The sequence below is a fragment of the Nipponia nippon genome, unplaced genomic scaffold (genome assembly GCF_047370975.1).
Source record: "Nipponia nippon isolate SJK-2023a ecotype South Korea unplaced genomic scaffold, ASM4737097v1 scaffold_1, whole genome shotgun sequence".
Taxonomy (NCBI): Eukaryota; Metazoa; Chordata; class Aves; order Pelecaniformes; family Threskiornithidae; genus Nipponia; species Nipponia nippon.
Genome location: NW_028262290.1, coordinates 137,304,298 through 137,309,700, shown reverse-complemented (window position 1 = coordinate 137,309,700; position 5,403 = coordinate 137,304,298). Strand labels below are relative to the sequence as shown.

The 5,403-nt window shown below is 35.5% G+C and overlaps 1 long non-coding RNA gene across 2 annotated transcripts; it reads left to right on the top strand.

The window, feature by feature from the left end:
• Window positions 1–234: 234 nt before the first annotated feature.
• On the top strand, window positions 235–5,127 carry LOC148057637 (uncharacterized). Of its 2 annotated transcripts, none has more exons than XR_015704594.1 (3): window positions 235–831; window positions 2,093–2,206; window positions 4,637–5,127. It is a non-coding gene; the product is annotated as an uncharacterized LOC148057637 (long non-coding RNA). The 2 variants fall into 2 exon arrangements; XR_015704581.1 differs by lacking the exon at window positions 4,637–5,127 and adding an exon at window positions 4,182–4,594.
• The last annotated feature ends 276 nt before the right edge of the window (window positions 5,128–5,403 follow it).

Here is a 5,403-nt window from a genome sequence, read left to right as displayed (position 1 = left end):
GTCAAAGTTTTGCATCATCAAGGAAAGTAATGAGGAGGGTACTAATTTGCCCATAAATTTGCCACAGCTGAACCTATCTGTATGTTTAGAGTTCATTAGCAAATTAATGCCTTTTAACCAGTAACAGCCTTTTCTCATTCTGTATCTGTGAGGTCCTATTTTAGGAACAGGGAAGTAAGATACAGAGAGGCAAGCACTAGATATATTAGAGTGAATGAATGCTTACAACTTGGGTGCATAACAAGTGGGCATCTGGCCCTGGAGCAGAATCCAGACTGAGTTGGATGCCTGAGATGGGTTAGGAATGGGAGCTGAAATGGAACTGCCATCCTATAATTAATAAGCAAGACATATTGCAAGGAGAGGGAGTATCTGAATTGCTGCTAAACTCTATGAAACCTAGACTTGAACTTGGGAATGTTTGGGGGGTGCTTCTGTCCACTTAGGGTCCTCAGTGTATAATCGTTTTATAAGATGGGCTCCTCCTCGTGTTCTTTAAAAAAAACCAAACAGAGAACACCTCCCCTCCACCGCTAAATAGGTTTGCCTCTTTATTTAAAATCTATCTGAAAGAGGAACTGCTGCTCTCAACTTCTTATAGTCAAATTCAGGTGGTTCTTTTTTGCTTGATACCATGATCACTAGTGACAGTGAAAACCAGAAAAAACATCGTTGGGTTCTGGCAGTGAAAAGTAGCATGAGAAGACAGCTGATGTTATACCAAATGTTTAAGATACTACCCCCAATGGATGGGGTCATTGCAACTGGAGACTGTTTTGTGTGTTTCACAATGTATAACCAGCCTTTAATAAAAGGATGCATTCCTCTCAAGTAAGTATTTTAATTATAAATGTCCAAAATAGCAAAAAATGAAATGGGCTTGGTGAGTTTGTGGCTGCAAGTGTTTTCTGATGCTTGGCTAGTTGAACATTTCTGTCTGTATTTGCTGTTCATCTCACTGTGTGCATTAGACTAATGTGATTGTATTTTTTAATAGCTTTGATGGGTGTCCAGTGAGTATCTACTTTTAAAGGCTCACTTTATCACTAATTGATAAAAGTATTAGATTTGCCACCCTATTCTAGTTGTGCCTGTGCACTACAGAATTTTTAAATACTAGAAAATTGTATATGTCAATTCAATGCAATTCTTACTGAGAGTTAGGAGGTGCTGCCTGAGGTAAGAGAAGAGCCCTGAATTTCTTGCAATTCAGACAAAGGAGAAAGAATGATTCACATTTATTTATTCACTTTTTTTTTTTTTTCTCACTATGTAGATTGTTTAGTCACTGTAGTTTAGTTGAGGAATGGCATAAGTAGATAACTGCACTAAAGTAGCTAGGCATTCCTGCTCCAAATTAAGCTCCTGTTTCTTAATGTTTTAAAACTTGGGACAGCTTCTGATTTCCTTTCAATTATACGTCTTTTTGCCAAAAAGTTCTACAGGTTCATAAATATCTAAGAAATATTTAATTTTTGTAAACATCTTCCAGTCTTCTCTGGATTTTTGTTCCAGATTTAATTCTAAAATTGATTTTTCAAAATCTTGGAGAGCTAAGGCATTTTCGTATAATTTTATTTGAATTCGATACTTTTGCCGTCTTTCCTAACACTCTTCTAGAAGTGTCTGTCTAGAAGCGTCTTTCTGTCTTTTAATATTTAGGATGCTCTAGTTCACCAAGTACCTTTTCTTCATTTATTCCATGAGTCTTTTTGTTCCACATTGTCCAGGACTGTATATTTTTTAAGTGTATTACTCTTTTACTGGAAGTAATTTAATTCACTGAGTATGTGTCATGAAGGAAATTCTTTGTCCTATGCATCTGTCTTTTTGTCTTTCCTATATAACAGAAGCATTAATCAGCAAATCTTTCTATATTTTGGTATTTTCATAGACTTACTGCTTTCATCGTTTTTACATATTTTGTCTCTCAAGAACCACAAATACATATGCTCACACAGATTATTTTAATACTTTCTTCTTTGCAGAATTCTGTTTTCTTATTTCAAGTAATCAGCATGAGTTAAATAAAATACCATTATTAATACAAGTTCTGATTCTATGTACACGGTGTTTAATTATTTTCTTTCAGAACAACGTGTTACAACAGGTGTAAAGACCCAAAGATTTGTCAGCCTTCATATAAAATGCAACTCAAAGTCTACCACACCACCTGTTTTCAAGTGCCTAGGAGCCATAAATGGAGGTAAACAAAATAGGCTTCCCAGTTTTATTGTTATCTTGTAAGGTTTTTACTATATACTTTTCAAAGCATTTGTGGCAATACTCTCTGGGCTCATTGCCCACTTGAGTCTTCCATGTTCCTGTTTTCATCTCATGATGACTGAGGGCTTGTTAGGGTCCCTGATTAAGAAACCTATTTCTATACCTTAAATATTTTGTTTACAAAATAACCACTAAGTTCTGCTTTTAAAAAATGATTGTATTGTTTATAAAAGTCCTTCAGAAGTTGTCAGACATTTCCTAACAGGCAATTTTATCTTGTAAAGACTGGAAAAGTATATTCTTCAGTAGTGTTTTTCCTGTAAATACAAGCAATGTTGGGAACACTGGTGGAAAATTTTGAGGCACAGTCCTTTCTTTCCCTTTTCAGTCTCTTATACTTGAGTTATGGCAGATCTTCATTAATTTAAAGTCACTTATTTCCATTTTTAATAAAAAATAACAATAATATCAAATTCCCAGATTATTTACATGACCAAAAGTTAATTTGGTCAAACTATTCAAGTGTGACTACCACTGACTACTGAAGTCAAACTATTTCTTAACAGGAATTTAAATACAGATTAAGAAGCCTGACAGTTTTGGCTTAGTATTTACTTTTATACTTCGTTATTAAGAAACCCATCTTCCATATCAGAATTCTCATCTATTTAAGCTAATACTACTAAAAATTAAAATACATTTTAATTTCATTTTTCTAATGCTGTGATTGTTAATCTATGTTATTTCCTGATTCTGTTGCTAGGTTTGTTATTTGTAGATAGTATGGTTGATACGCGCAGGCTTATGCTTTTATTTTTTGTTTTAGTAGGGTAGATCTATGGATGAGCAATGAACTCTAGGACATATTTTTAAGGCATTTGTCTTTGCAAGACTGTGGTCTTAGTTTGAATACACGTGGAAGACAAAAAGCAACCTATTTAATAACAGTCAGCAGTTTTACATGAAACTGTGTGTTCATATATGTCGAACAGTATAATTCAATATCAAAAAATCAAACAAAGCAATTCAATAACAGAAGGATTCATATATACACAATCCTCATTATTTTTGTAATTCTCCTATTGCATCCCTATGACAATTTTTGAGGGAACAAATCCTGGGATGTGCTCCTTCAGAGGATTGGCAATACATCATTTCCATGAGTGACAGACGGTTCTGAAAAACCAGGCTTATGCTATAGTCTGACCTTAGTGAAAACAGCAGGAAACCTGATAAGTAATTGACAAATCAATTGGTACAGATTTTTTGGAAGACAGAGTATAACCTGCCCTCCCTAAACATGTCATCATAATTCATACCAGAAAAAATAGTTGAAACCATGAAGCAGGACACTGCATAAGCTTTCCAAATTTTTTTTCCTACCATTAACTTATTGATATAGCTATGATATGATCTACCATGATTACTCTAAGTCAATCCTTTCCACCTTTAATAGCAAAAACAGTGACATGGGTTTGCCACAACTACAGGTCTGCCTAACAACACGCTGTGTGAAAAACAAAAATCTTTTTCAGATTTGAATTTTGTCATGCTTCACTTTTGTTGACTATCGCCCTGCTCTTGTGTTAATGAGGAGCTGCCATCCTCCCTTCTCTACGCCACTCATTATCGTCTCGGCTGCCCCTGTTGCTGTGATGGCTCAGGGTTTTCTGGGGGTGATGGGATTTGTCTCAGTTCTCTGATCATGTCAGGGGGAGGGGTTGGTTTATGCTTGCTGGAGTGCACTTGTTCCTAATCATCATGCCAGGTCCCTAAGCTGTTTCTTTGCAATTGGGAAGGAAACACTCTGCAGAGTCCAAATTCCTTCTCAGGTGGCTTCAAACACTCCATCTGTATGAAACACTGCAAGTTTGCAGGTTTCAGATTTATTCCTGCTACCTCCAACACCAGGCAGACTTAATTGTGAAGCAAAAATTAGTTTTCTATGTCTACAGGTCTAAGTTTGGAAATTATAAGTTTGGAAAAAGAAGGTTACAAAGAGGGAAGAAGAAAACACAATTCCAGCTGTCCAGTTGCTTAACTCCTCATGAAAGTCCCCAGGGCTTGTCCCCCTGCCACTTTCCCTGCTTCCTACCAGCCCGGATTCCTGTTTCTTGTCCAAAGAAACAAGCAAGATTGATGAATAACATTTCACATCTACGCTGTCTTTTCAAGACATGAATGTGCTTGATGGCTCAGTCTCAGTGCCAGATCAACTGGGTATTTATAGGTGACTTCCTAACTCTGTCATGTAGCTAATCAGACAGGCAGCCAACTGTTTCTTCCACAATTTGGATTTTTGCCCTTTTTGTAGAGCTGTTTGCACCCTCATTTTAAATACTGTATAGAATATCAGTTATAAACAAGTTTTGTGACCATTCTGATTTCTTTTTTTAATACCTTCCTATAGAAATCGCATGTGATGCTTCACTAATACAGATGGCAACTTTAGCAACTGTTCTTCCACAGCAACATAACATGAACTTATGCCCTTGGTGTTCCTGGTGTCCAATATGATAGTATCCCTTCTTTTTCATTTTCTGTTATAAGCAATCAAGGTTCTCAGTTGCATTTATGTGAGCTTTTCCATGTTTCTAGCTGTTTTAGCTTCTTCTGTAGTTCTTTGTACAATGCAATGCACCTCCCTTCATACGAGGTGCTCTAGAACAGGGCTCCTTCTGTATTTAGAAAAATAAGTCATATAGCTCTTCAGCGCAGCTCTGAATGTAACAAATGCTGGATGAATAGTAATTTTTTTTTTTTTAAAGCTCTCTCATCAGGTAGCTGGCTATGAATTTGGGTTTAATTCAAGTAATAATTTTGTCTGGATGTTGAATAATTCTTACGTTTTTATTTTTAGTATTTAAATGTTTCAGGTTTTGCTTTAAACTTGTCAACTCAAACTAAATATTCAGTTTATGCATCAATTTAAAATGTTAAGAATGCTTTGTTATAGAAAATATATATATAAAATTTTACGTATATACAAAAGAAATGTATTATGGTATAAATATGTATTATTATATATACATTTTGAATATGAATACAGATGTGTATGTATATATGCCCCTCCTCTTTTCAACCTTGATCATAACATCTAGATTGCTTTTTACCTTCTTCCTGCCACCCCACTGCATATTGGGTAGATATATACTGTGTTGACAATATACAGCACTG